Below are 15,424 nucleotides of genomic sequence, written 5' to 3'. Positions count from 1 at the left end.
AGCATAGGCATCATTGCGCACCGGCAGCCTATGCTTATACATTGGCATTGCCAACTTTGAAACTTTAAATAACTCTCAACTGCTCAAATCGGAACATACCCACAGTACATGCTATATATGGCGGTAAATTTGAAATTTTACAGACTAAACATTGTCTGAATATAGAGAAGTTATTAAAAATTGTATCATTTCTGTTGTTGCACATAGCAGAATCGATAACAGTTTAATTTAAAATGTTAAATTATTCGAAAAAATTTTATGTTTTTTTTTAAGAATTTAAAAAAGCTCATTTTTGTTTCACTGATCTAATACATCTTTAAATTATAATTTTTTAATAATAATTCATCTAGCATCCATAATCACGTCTTTGATAATATCACGGCTCTTAAAAAATGTGTAATTTCTACAAAAATTATTCACATTAGACATTCTAGGAAGGAAGATAGTGATTATGAAATGTAATAGTTTTCAAGGTTAGGTTGAAAATCCAATGTTTTCAAATGCGAATGTACCAAAAAGCGCGGGACTAATTAAAATTATATAATATAAGCATACCATATTACTTTAATATTATGTTGGGTTAAGAAGTTAGGTATTTCTATTATTCAATTTAATTTGTTTTTAAGAAGAATAAAAAACGTTCTTTAATATTTACTTGTTTGATTAATCATAGTATTTATTTATTTCAAATATGTCCGTGCTTTTCGGCACATGCGCTATGACCCATCTATCGGATATTAAAGAACTAAAAAGGAACCCTCAAAAAGAGTTTTTTTAGAGCCAAGTTCTAAAAGATGCAAAATTTTACAGTTTCTCAAGTTTATCATAAATAATGTTTTTTCAGTTTCTAAGGACTGGAATAATATTTTTAATTTAGAAAGCTTTAAAAAATTTTCATTAAATGTATTATTTAAAATATTAGCACCATCGATTAATTAAGTAATAAAATAATACTGAAAAATAACATCTCATTTCTTGAATTTGTCTTTGAAGTACCAACTAGTTCAATTTCAAATAAAAAGACCAATTTTCAACCAGAATGTTAAATTTTGAACTAAAAAAGTTATTTTTTAACCAAAAATGGGATAAATAGATTTTCGGTTAAAAATTAATTCACTTTCAGTTGAAATAACTAATTTTCTAGCAGAAGAAAAATTAATTTTTTAACTAAAGTAATGAATTTTCAATTAAAATAATGAATATTCGACTTCAATACATAAATTTTTAACCAGAAATACGTATTTTGAACAAAAGAGTTTATCTTTAAATACAATACTTTTATTTTCAACTAAAGAGGTTAATTAACAAAATATATGAATAAGTAACTGTAATACTTGAGTTTTTAACGTAAAAGTAAATTTTCAACCAAGAAGATTAATTTTCTATTAGAAAAAATGACTTTTGAATAAAAGACATGAATTTTAACGAAATAGTTAAATTTTCAACTAAAAAAGACAATCTTTCAACCAAAAAGTTGAATTTAAAACAAAAAATATAAATTTTTAACCAAAAATGAAATAGTTAAATTTTAAGTAAAAGAAGGAAACTCCAAATTAAAATAATGGATTTTGAACTAAATTTATGGAGTTTCGACTGGAATAGTTGAATTTTAAACGAGAAAGATCAATTCGCAATCAAGAAAACTAATTTCTACCCAAAAAGACGAATTTTCCAACTAAAACAATAATTTTTCAAACAAAAATAAAATAGTTAAATTTTCAGTTAAAAAAATAATTCTTAAGTAAAGGGATGCATTTTTAACCAAATTATTGAAATACTCAAATGAAATAATTACATTTTCAGTACAAAAAAATTTTCAACTAAGGAAAAAAGACACAATTCTCAACGAAATAGTTAAAGTTTCAACTCTAATAATTAAATTCTCAGTAAAAAATTAATTTTCAGCCAAAGAAAATAACGAATCTCCAACAAAACAGCTCACTTTTCAACCAACAAGATGAATTTTAAATTAAAATGATGAACCTTCAATCAAAAAATTAATGTTTAACAAAAGGATTTAACTTCTTACGAAGAAATTAAATTTTTATCAGAAAAAAAATTAATTTTGAGCATAAAATGTAGTACTAATTGACATTTGAACCAAGAAAGACTTGAATTTTGATAATCAAAAACAGTTTCATTCGACAAAAAATAAGAGTTTTCAACATGCGTTGAATTTTTAATTAAAAGACATTTTTGTGTCAAGAGAGAGAAAATAGTGCAAACGTATGTGAATTTCCATAAAAATAAATGCAGTTTCAACGAGATATTTGAATTTTCAACTAAAAACGATCGATTTTTAACCAAAAATAGAATAGTTACATTTTCAGTTAAAAATTGAATTTCGCACAAAAAACAAACCAACAAAATAATTAAATACAGTAACATAAAGTTATTTTTGCCCTGAATATTGCAGGTTTTCCAGGTTTGCAGGCAGAGTATACACACCCTGTGATATTTCTTTGATACAAAGAAATATTTTTTTGAAATAAATTAAAAAATTGTTAAGTCAAACAAATGATTTCTTGTCATGAAAATGAAGAAAGATAACTTTTCTATAAAAAACATTAATTTTTAATCCAAAAGAATAAATTTTCTATCCGAAAAAGATAAATTTAAAAAAAAAATAGTTACATTTTCGACCAAAAAATATGACTTTAAACAACATAGTTGAATTTTTCACCAGGAAGTTTATTTTTAACCTAGAAGGTTGAAAATGAAAATTGAAAACAATTGAAAATTTATTTTAATTTAACAAAAAATATGAATTTTGAAAGAAAAATATAATATTTTATATTGTAATAAAATAGTGTCTTTATTTTAAACAAAACCAAAATCGAATTCAACCATAGTGCACGAATTTGTAACAAAAGAGTTGAATTTTCAATTAAAACAGATTTTCTAATAAAAGGAATGAATTTTCAACAAGAAAGTTGAGATTTCAAGCTTTAAAGTCCATTTTTTCAGAAAACCCTTGACTTTGAAATTCATTTTTAACCTAGAAGAAGAAATTTTCAATCCAGAAAGATGGCTTTTCTATCCAAAAAGATGAATTTTTAATCCAAAAGAACGAATTTTCTATAGAAAATAGTTGATTTTTCAACCAAAATTATTTTCATGATCAATCGAAAACATTTGAATTTCACCAGAAAGATTAACTTTTTATCAAAGAGATGAATTTTGAAGCAAAAAAAAGCATACAAAATAATCCAACTTTAAACCAAAGAGACGAATCTTGAATAAAAAAATAATTTTTAGCAAAGTAATTCAACTTTCAACACAGTAGTAGAGTTTTTAATTAAATAATATGAATTTTTTTAAAAAAATTATAATATTTTATATTGTAATAAAACAATGTTTTCATTTTAAATAAAAACAAAGTCGAATTCAACCATGAAACACGAATTTTGAACAAAAGAGTTGAATTTTCAAGCTACAAAGTCGAGTTTTTTAGAAAATCCTTGACTTTGAAGCACAAAAAGATGGATTTTTGAAATAAAGCTTATTTTCAACAAAAAAAATTTAATTTGTTATCAAATATTTTAATTTTCAACACAAAAACATGAATTTTCCGGAATATTGTTGAATTCTCCACACGAAAAAATTAATTTTTAAAAATGATCAATTTTAACAGCTTAATTATATTACGATCAAAATATTTCGATTTTAAACCTAAGACCCAATACTTAAAAAATAATAATTTTTAACCAAGTAGTTCAACTTTCAGTCAAGTAGTAGAATTTTTAACAAAAACAAATTTTTTTAACGCGAAATATAACAGTTGACATTTTAAACAAAAAAGGGCTTTTATTTTATTTTAAAAAGTTTAGTTTTGAAGCTAAGAAGTCGACAGTTTTAGAGTACCCTTGACTTTGAAACAGCAAAACAAAATTAATTTTTAAAATAAATTTCTATTTTCGACCAAATAATTAAATTTTTAAGAAAATAGTCGAATTTTTAACCAAAGGAGATTAATTCTCAACCAAAAATATGATAGTAGATTTTAAAACCATAAAAAAGAACTAAGAATTTTCAAGAAAAATTTCCATTTTCAACCAAAAGAAGATGAATTTTCAATCCAAAGGAACAAATTTAATATCCGAAAAGACAAATGAAAGAAAAAACGTCTTTATTTTCGATCTAAAAAAGACATTTTTTTAAATAGCTCTGTAGTTTTTAATAATTTTCATTGTGGCATTTTCTACCAAAGTGTTTGTTTTTTGAAACAAAATGACGAATTTTTCAAAAGAATAATTTTCAACATATAGTTAATTTTGAATAAAGAAAGATCACTTTTAAACCAGATGAATTTTAAATCTAAAAGATCGAATTTTTTGTCCAAACAGTTTAATTTCTGACTAAAAAAGATACGTTAAAAAATATTCTTTAATTTTCACCAAACTAGTAGGATTTTTAGCCAAAATAAATCATTTTTAAATACATATATCGGGAGGCTTTTCAATAAAAAAAAATAAATTTTCAATAGAAAAAAGTTTTCTTATCTTATTTGGTCAAGCTTTTGTAAATCTAATATGTAAATGGCATGATATATTAAAAATAATACCGTGTTTCAGTATATTAATTGTTGACAATTTTAAGAAAATAAAAATCATTCATTAGTGTTTAGGATGAATATCTTTAATCCTCTCTCACAGGTTTTTTAGAATCAAATTTTTTTTTAGGTAAGTGGCGAAGTGAGCGTATTTTCTTTATGCTATAACTTCTTTCATCAATAAGAAAAATTTGATTAGTTCGAATAATTTCACAATTATTTTAATAATTTTGTATATAGTTTACCCAGAAAACGCACGAGAAACATTGCATCTTACCAAAATTTCGACAGATTTAAATTTATGAATTAGTTATATGTTTTCTAAGAATACTCGTAAGTATTTAAACAAATTCATATTGTTTAAATAATTTTGTTATGTTTGCATTTTATTTGCAAGATATAGGCATTTTCAGCAGTCCAATTTTTCAGCAAAACAAACAGATAACTCCAACTTATAAATCTTTTTAAAAATGAAAAAAAAACAATTTTGTCCTTTCTGTTAACAAAAAAACACAGAAAATCACTCAAATAAAAAATATTTCAACCTTTCGAAAAATTGTAAAAAAAACAAAAACGTTCAATTTACGATTTACCTAAAAAAACACATAAACAAATTGAAATTGTTTTAAAAATTGGAAGTTTTTTAAAAACTGTATGGGTATTCGTTAATTGTCGATTAATTATTATTTACGAAAAAAAATCTTAAAAGGTGTTAATTCACTACAATATTATACGTGAAATTTAAATTTGCCACTTATGGATTTTTTTGGGGGGACCCATAAGTGTGACTTAAATTCATTCACTCTCGAAATTTATGATTGATTCCTATTCTTTAATCAATTATGAGTATATACTGAAATCGGCATTATTTGTAACACATCATCGCATTTAAATATCAGATTTACAAAAAGATGGCTTTCCAATTTTAAATCAAATGTGACAAATGTGCCCAAAATGGCAGGAAAATTTGTTATCCTGAAAATTCGTATCCTGGGGTTTTTGGGGTCGCTGAACTCGAAAATGAAGTCAAAATTCGGAAATCCAAATCGGCGGTTTCAATATGGCGGATAAAAACACAAAAAACGGCTCAATTTGGAAAAAATCTTGGTACTTACGGGTTTCTGGGGTCGCTGAACCCGAAAGTGAAATCAAAATTTAAAAAGCTGGACAACAATATCAGCCATTTGAAATTCTCGAATTTTGACTTCAAATTCTGATCCAGTGATCCCAAAAACCCGTAAGTACCGAGATTGATCCAAATTGAGCCATTTTTTTGTATTTTCGTCCACCATATTGGATCCGCAATTTTGAATTTTTGAATTTTCACTTTAGATTCGGATTCGGATTCAGAAACTCCAAAAACTACCGAGTAAGACTTGAATGCAAAATCGGAGCAAGTTAAATAGGAGAAAAGAAAATTGACGCATTGTGCGTCAATGCCAACGAAGGGGTTAACAAATTTCGCAAAAATTCTAAAATTATTTTTTTCGGAATGTAAACCAAACTGGGGGAGGGGGGTTGAGAAGAAAGAAATTCGAAAATAGAAAAATAAGGCCACCCTAATGTCTATAGTATAAAATTGATTTAAAAATTGAAAGCTGCTCCTGATCGGGGGGACATCAGATCTAATGGACTTGTAATGTGGGTGCTGGGCGTTATAACTTTTCTCACACGAAACGAATCGACAAGAGCCAGAATTTTGAAAAAAGGCACAAAGCCCAGTTCGGCCAGGATTTGATAATTTAGAGCGCACCCCTTTAACGAAGGGGTTATTTGAAATTTATACATCCATCATCTCCGAGCGTACCACCCATGAGCTCGTGCAGGCACTTCCCTTTACTTGGCACGCGCCATTATAATGCCCCAGCTAAACTCGCTTTAAATTTAACTACCCTTTAAAACTTCAACGGCGTTTTATGAGCTACAGTCCGCTCGACCCGGAACCGAGCAAAAGGTAGTGTAGCATTTCTTTACTTTTCTCGTTACTTCGTTTCTTTTTCGCTCGAACCTATCTAGACCAACATACATTGCATGCGTGCTGTATATAAACGAGAAGTTTAAACTACTCGCAAACTACTGAGCGAAGGGTTTTTTCCTTTTCTTCAAGCTAAATTTCCAAAGCAGTAAAATATTTTTTATAGAAAAAAAATCGTTTTTCCATAAAGTGAATTGCTCATTTCTAATAAGGTGAGTGACCCAATGAATGAACACTTAAGGAAATCACTTATTACAACTAGTCCATTTCACGTTATCATAATTGATTATTCTTACAAAACTTTTGAAAATAGATTCTTAAGGGTTCAAATTTCATAATCTGATAAATAAATTTTGTTTTTACCAAAAAGCTTTATAAAAAATAATTAATTAGTGGAAAATTAACGAAAACACCAGTGAATGAACACTGTGAGCCAATGAATGGACACTATAATCACTAAAAATTAGAATTAGGATTTAGGTATAAAATTACATAAGTACATTACAAAATAAGCAATTAAATAATGTAAAGTATTAGAAAGCGTTGCGAAATTCATTAAATATATTATTTCAATAAAAACCACAAGACATTTAGATATAAAGAAAAGAGGGAATAGAAAAGTTGAACACAGAACTAGGTTAACTTTTCCTCATTTTTTATTGCAATATGTATTTTTAAAACATTTCTATCAGTTCTTTTAACCTTACAAAAACACAACTTTTCGTTTAAAAATAGATAACTCTTATCTAGTGACTACAATAGAAAACTGCGATTTTTAGCACGCATAACATTTGTAATACAACACCTTACTATGTTGCTTTAGGTTAAATTAGCAAATACAAATATAAATCACAGTTTTGTAAAAATGGAATTTCTTTAACCATTTATAAATATATATTGACTAGTACGCAGTAGTACTTAGCACGAATTAATGTTTTTATAGTTAAACAACGTTTTCTAAATGCAAAAAAAGCATTAAATTTCTAACCTCAAAGTTACCTTATCTTTAATTTAGCTCGTGCGTACTTTTTTGATGTTCTAACTACAAAAATATTCATTTAAACTATAACTATTTATAGTTTATACTTATATTAATATTTATATGTAACGAAACAACATCCAGGTCTCCGTCATCTGCTATTCATTCACCGGACCTGCGTGGTGACAGTTTTGCTCCAATAAATGAACACACCGTTCGTTCACTGGAACACGGGCAATTTAAAGGTCCAGTACGTGAACCCTCATTTATTAATAAGAAAACGTACTTTTTGTGAAAAAAACTTGTGGGAAATTGAATAATAATATCTTACAACTATAACAGCACAACATTGATGCCGAAAAGGTCAAGAATTTTTTTGTAAAAGCAGTGTAAACAAGGAGTTGCTTAGGCACGTACGTTAAGATTTCAAATATATAGAAATTCATAAAGACTTTAACTTTTAAAGGTTATATTTATATTTTTTTCGCATTAGTGTTCATTCACTGGTGACTGTTCAGCCACTGGATCACTCACCCTATTTTTTATGTTTTAAACTTTACAAAAACGGTCTACTGAGCAGCCTTACCGTTTTTTAACTTCTAAATTATAAATATTTGGAAAATGCATTTCTATATTTAAGAATCTTTGAGATACTGTGAAATTGTTGCATGAATAAATGTATTTTTTGGATTTTCCATTATTTTCTATGCTTTCAAAATTAGAATTTTTGATTTTTTAAGAAAATTCAAAAAGCTGTTATAATAATCTTATAGGGAATTTGAAAATCAAACTTTTTCTTATCTTTTCTTTTTTCATATCTTCCATTATTTGGCTTAAAAGGTTCATTTTCGTGTGTTTTTTGGTATTTTGTAAATACTTTATCTCTGGTAATTTTTGGTTTTATGAAAAAAGTCATAAGGATAAATTGTTCAACTTTCCGAATGCTATAAACATCTCCACAGAAAATTTTTGACTTTTGAAAAAAAAGTGGTCTCAAAAATATTCAAAATGCGCTCACTTTTCGAATCTTATATCCAAAATAACTGGCTGACAAACTTGACCTTCTTTTTAGGACACTAAAAGAGTGTACCAGAGGCCGATGTAATAGAATGATTTTTTAAAAAGTTATCGTGCTCACAGACAGACAGACCGACAGACACATTCGTAAAAACCTATTTTTCAGTTTGAGGGAGTCTCAAAACGTGGACATTTTACCAAAACTGGGGGGGGGAGGAATTTTACACAAATCTAATACCATCTCTGATAAGAATGTAAAAATGATTTATTTGTCATGGATAATTTTTTTATAGTTCTGTTATTGGTTTTAATCGTAAAAAATAGCCAAAACTACGCATCCTATCAAAAAGTGGTAAATAACAAATTTGTAGGTCTTTTTTAAATATACAATTTTTGTTCTGTTATCTTTTACCGTATTTTGCACAGTTTTGGCCGAAAAATGTACTTTTTTGATTTTTCATTATTTTGTATGCTGTCAAAATTTAAATTTTTAATTTTTCAAAAAAATTCAAAAGTTGTTATGATAATCTTGTAGGGAATTTAAAAAGCAACATTTTTCTTTTCTTGACTTTTTTTCATATCGTGCGTTATTTGGCATAAAATGTTGATTTTCGTGTGTTTTTTGGACTTTTGTAAATGCTATAACTCTGGTAATTTTTGATTTCATAAAAAAAGTCGTCAGGATAAATTGTTTGACCTTTTAAATACTATGAATAACTGTACAAAGAATTTTTTAATTTTGAAAAAAATGGTCTAAAAAGTTTTCAAACTGTGCCCACATTTTGAATTTTTATCCACAATGGCTGGTTAACGAACTTGACCTTTAGTTTAGGACACTAAGCAAGTGTACCAAAGGCCAATCTAATAGATTGATTTTTTCAAAAGTTATCGCGTTCACAGACAGACATACATACAGACATACAGTCATACCGACAGACATACAGACATACATACAGACACATTCAAAAAACCTGTTTTTCGGATGCAGGGGTTTTTAAAACGTGGACATTTGACAAAAACCTCAATTTTTTCATAGATTAAGATACAACGTTTAAAATTTCTTTTAGAAACTTCCGCCACATGTATTGGAAGTTTATTTCCGACATGTAAGAAAACGCTTCAATACATAATTTGTATTTTCCAAACGCTAGCATTGGTATGGTACCCCACATGTATTGGAATTTTATAAGACAAGTTTCAAGGCACTTGCTCCTGGCAAAAAAAAAGAAGAAATTTTCTGATGGAGCCAAAAGTTTTGTTAATATACCATATAGTATGTAACGCGCATATTCACGGAATTCAAGGAATTCATAACATTTAAGGAATTCGTGGAAGTCACATAATTTATGGAATCCACGGAATTCATCGAATTCATATAACGCCCAGAATTCACGGCTTTCATGGAATTCACGGATTTCACATAACGCCCAGAATTGGCAGATTTCATGCAATTCACGGAATTCAAGGAATTCACGAGATTCCAAGAATTCATGGAATTCACAGATTTGAAAGAATTTAAGAAATTCATGGATTTCATGCAAGTTATTGAATTCACGGAAATTAGGAATTCAAGAAATTCGCGGAATCCAAAGGCTTTACGGAATTCATGGAAATCAAGGAATTAAGTGAATTCATGCAATTTGCGGAAATTATGGAATTCACGGAATTAATGGAATGTGCGCAATTCAAGGAATGCACGAGATTAAAAAAATTCATAGAATTCATGAAATTAAAGGAATGTACGGAATTAATGCCATTCATTGAATTCACGGATTTATTGAAATTCATGAAATTATTGAAATTCACGGAATTCATGGACTTCGCGGAATTCATGCAATACACGGAGATTATGGAATTGGCGAAATTAATAGAGTGCGCGGGGTTCAAGGAATTTGGGAGCGCAATTCCAAGAATTTACGGAATTAATGGAATTCGAGAAATTCATGAAATTAATGGAATTGCCGCATTCATTGAATTCACGGAATTTAAGGAATTTAAGGAATCGACGGAGTTAAAAGAATGGGCAATGCATCTTTAGAGGTTTCTCGTAGTGGAAAATCATCGAAGTAAAGATTAGCATCAAAGGATGTTCCAAAATCGAAATCACAATTCATTCAAAAATTTTTATTTTCTAGTAATTGGGAAATTTCCCGCGAAATCTTATGTTTACATGATTGGAAAAGCTGCTAAAATTTTTAATTATTTAACTATAGCGCACGAGAAATCATTGACCATAAATAATTATTTATTATTAAAAATAAAATTCTAAAATATCTTAGGAAGAAATAAGCTTTTATTCTTTAAGCTCTTAAGCAAAATTGGGAAGATTCTAATAAGCATTATTAATTAATTCCTCCACGAATTAATAACTTGGTAGTACTATTAGCAATATCAATCGTGCGTCAGGAGCGCATTTCGTTCTTCGATTTAAGGGCAAAAATAATTTTTAATACAAAATAGAAATTCCTAATAACCATATATTTTTCAAAAGGTTTGGAACACTTTAACTCCAGCCAAAATTAGATTCTGAGATCTGCGAACAAGAAAATAAGTATTGGCACTTTTTTTTTAAATACAAATATAATTTTTCCAACTATCTTGAGAAAATACAAACCGATTTTTGAAGATTGCAGATGCATTTAAAAAGAATCTAAAAAATTCTATACAAATTTTTGTATTTTTCAGGATTTTAAAATATTTAACAAAAAGCGTTTCCGTTTAAAATCATTTCAAGGTCTAAAATATTGTTAATCGTTTTAAAAATTCTATAATCCCTATGATCCTTTTAAAATTATTTAAACCTTTTCTAATTTATTTTTAAGTTCTGCAAAATTTAAAAAAAAAATGCTTTAAAATCTTCCCGATTCTTTTTTGAAAATTCTGAAAATATTTTAAAATTTTTTCTTAAAATTAATTTTCCAAATTAAAAAATCTTTTCAATTTTCCCAGAAATCTTCAAACATTCCTTTTTTAATTTTTGACATTTTTGTTCAAATTATTGCATAATCTACATTTTGCTTAATTTCTTTTTAAGTTTTAAATAGGTTTTGATTCCTTTCAAAATTTCTAAGTATCTTTTAAACTTTTTCGATTTTTTGGGATTTTTCGATTTTTTAATTTTGTAATATTGCAAAATTGACAAATTTTGTTTAAAAAACTTTTCTTTACTTAACTTTACATGTTTTAAAATATTAAATATTAAATTAAAAATATGTTTTAAAATTGAAAAGTTTTGATTAGAAATCTTCTACATTTTTTTAATATAATTAAATAAAATTATAATTATTCAATTAAAAAAAAAAAATTTTTAATGAATGTCAAATGAAAGTATTTTGTAAATTACATTTTAAAAGATTTATTATCTATTAAGTGCAGAAATAGTCTAGGAATCTTGGACAAGTTACAGCATTTTATAAATCCTTAAGGACTTTTAATAAAAAAAATTCAAACTTTTTATTGCTAATTACAAATTTAAGAAAGAAAAAAAAATCCATTCACAATTAATTGCAGAAAAAATTTGATTATCTTCAATTCGGTTCAAAAATAAATTGATAAATACCGAGAGTAAAAAACGTAATGCACTGTTATTGCACTAACACAGAAAAACAGTTTTCAAACTTGTCAGATTTTTTATAAAAAATAAGTTTTGACAGCTAAATCTTCTAAATTATTAGAGGTGCAATGTTCTATTTTTTTTATTCCTGCAGAAAACTTTATGCTCGTGAATTCTTGTAGATTATGCTTAACCATTCGGATGCATCAGAAAAAAGCAATTTAAAAAAAAACTGAATCGTTCCACTTTTTTCATTTGTTTTTAATAATTTGGAATGAAAATTGACTATCTTTTAGAACTTGAACTACAATAGAAGCCTGCGGAGACATGACCTGCAAATTATATTTATCAAGTCATTAAATCCATTCTAATAACGATGACATTTTGTACTTTAATTTTCTTTATTAACACTTAAAGTACACACTCCCAAATAATTTTATAACGGACACCAGGGGTCTCACAGACCCCGCCGCCTCAAAATAGCTGTCAGATCAACAGTAAAGTATAGTTTTGGCTGCAAAAAAATCATTAATGAGGTTGAAAAAATACGAAATAGGAATAAAACATTTCTAAGGCCTCAGTGATAATTGAAATATTCGAAAAAAATACTTGAAAAAAAACGTATACAGTCCGAAGAAAATCGGAAAATTCGTGGGGTCACAGTGACCCAAGTGTTCTTTAAAGGTTAAATTATGTGCCTACTTGAAAGTAGATACAACAAAATGTGTTGCAAAATAAAAACAAAATGTGGGCAAAATAAAGTTTGAAAAATGTCTATTAAATTTGAATTTTTTTGGAGGTCCAATGGAGTCTTTTTTAAAAAGAATTTCATCGTTTTCGGTTCCTTTTCAACAAAAAGGTTTCCTTTTTTTGGAACTCCTTAAAAGCAAAAGCCTTGTTCTAATGGAAACCCCAGTTTTTTATGTATGCACTTGCCTGAAATTGTCTATTCTTTGTGTGTAAAACATCGAGTTTGGTTGTAAATCACGAGTTTTATTACTGATTCCCAGATCCGATCAAAAACGTGCTTCCCAGATTTCGATATATAGTTTGGCGCACAGCCACAGTCAACCTCGCATCATGAATAATAAGTGAAAATAGGTGCGATATATTACCACATCCTAGTTAAAAAGACGTTTTTATTTTCTAAGAAACAAGCTGATCATATTTCTTCTTCATTAAAACATTTCTTCTGAATATTCATCAATCACGTCTAATATCATCAAAGTAGTAAAAAAGTGAGTGCGCTTTTTCGTGCATACATGAATCTTTCTGCTCTCGCTGAATGACTGAATGAGGAATGATTCTTGTTACCATCCATCCAGCATGGTCCAAATACTTTGGCAATGAGGCTCGATATAACTTGATGTGCACACACAATTTACGTGAAAATATCGCACAGTTTAACCGGAGGCTCGTTACGATTGCGGCCAGCCTACGCAAGAAGGATTTTGCCAGTTTTTACCGAGAGGTCAAAGATGATATGATCTCCCTATGCAGCCACGGTTGGGTATAAGTATAAGCGAATTCGTTGCGCCTTGTTAGGTGAATAACTCCAGCGTTTTGCTTTCTCTCGCTCGAGACACGAAGTCAGAGCGTGGTAAAATATCGCGTTTTGTGTTAAACGATTTATCGGAAAGATACATATTTTACAGCCTTATAATAACGGGTAACTTAATCCCTCACCGATGTATCGCGGGAGTTTTGAGACTAAAAACGAGTTGAATTAAAGTAAATGAAACTAGCCACGGTGGGGCTGAACCAAGTTTTAATGAAAGTTTAAAAAAAAAGTATTTTTTTTATTGTTTATGGTAATATGGCGTTCCACGAATATTCTGGATGAAAAAAAACACAGGTCCACAAAATAGATTTGGGAGTCTACTGGGGCCGTGTAGAAATAGCCCGGTTTGACCCGACCAGAAGAAAGTTTCTGGCCAGAATCTGACTGGGTCAAACCGGGATTCTGTTTTGTTAATTACCCGGCCGGGATCTGACCGAGTTCACACCGGGAGCCAGTCGGACCAAAAATGTTACATGATAGAAGTAGCATAACCTTAAAAACATCTAAAGAAATGTCCACAAACGACTGCCGTAAGTGGGTCGTTTGTGAATATCTGACAGGTTAAAAACCAAATTTTTGTGTTTTAGGTGTTTTTTTATCAATTATGAAAGAAAAATTAAACTAATTTTCATTATATGGTTTCCCACTTTTGGTTCTTCAGTTCCCAGACTTGACGTGACTGCGAAATAGTTGATCAACTTCTTTTTTATTTTCAAACATAGTTTCCCAGTGAAATTATACTTATTTTTTGTGATACGATTTTTGCTTATTTTTAATGTTTTTATATAATAATAACGATTAGTAATAACGATAGTAATAACAATTCGCCGACTTCTGGAATTTTTAATTATAAAGACGCAGTAAAACGTCGGTGGACGCCAGGTTATCCGTTAAGAAATTTGTTAAATTTCACAAAATTGTACCCAATTTTCCGTATCAAGCGGATTATTTATAAAGATAAGTGAATTATTTTGTTAATAAGTAAGCATTATTAATATTCTTCAACGTTAATGTTAAATCAATTTTCTAAGCCGGTTTCATAGGTTAGGATGTCACGTGAAACTCCTGAAATTTATTTTATTTCTTGTAAAAAAACCTATGCAAACCAAATTACGCTTAAGGTAAATTTGTTATGCAATTTAACATTAATTTCTTACAGAAACTTAAGAATCATAACATATATTTTAGTACTTACATTGAACCAATGTTTGTGGTTAATATATTTATTATTATGAATGCAGTTCTTAAATTGAATTTTTCAACATCTTTTTACAGTAGGAAATAAGTGCTGACAAAGATTCTTATCTCTACTAGTTGGTAAAATATGTTCGCTGTGGTAAAAAGGCTCCGGTAAAATTCGATCGAGGAGCCCAGTCAAAAATCGGTCGGATTCCAACCGGGCTACCCTATTTGTATCCGGGATCCGATCGGGTAACTCGGCCGGGAGCCGACTGGGTACACCTGGCCCGGCTCCGACCAGCGCAGCGTGACGAAACTAACCAGAATCCGGACTGGCAGCCTGACCAGATTCCGGATACAAGCAGAGCAACCCTGTCAGAATCCGGCCCAACCACGGTAATAATTTCTACACGGTTTCGTCTCCAATCCTACAAACCCGAAATTAGCAAGCCTCAAACCCACACACTAACAAATCTCAAACCCACAAGCCCCAAACCCCAAACCAACAAGTCCCAAACCCATAAACTCCTTATCAACAAACCCACAAACCCCAAGTCAACAAGCTCCAAACCTACAAACTCCAAATACACAAGCTCCATGTCCACAAA

This window comes from Belonocnema kinseyi, chromosome 7 (genome assembly GCF_010883055.1).
Source record: "Belonocnema kinseyi isolate 2016_QV_RU_SX_M_011 chromosome 7, B_treatae_v1, whole genome shotgun sequence".
Taxonomy (NCBI): Eukaryota; Metazoa; Arthropoda; class Insecta; order Hymenoptera; family Cynipidae; genus Belonocnema; species Belonocnema kinseyi.
This window is presented reverse-complemented; position numbering follows the sequence as displayed.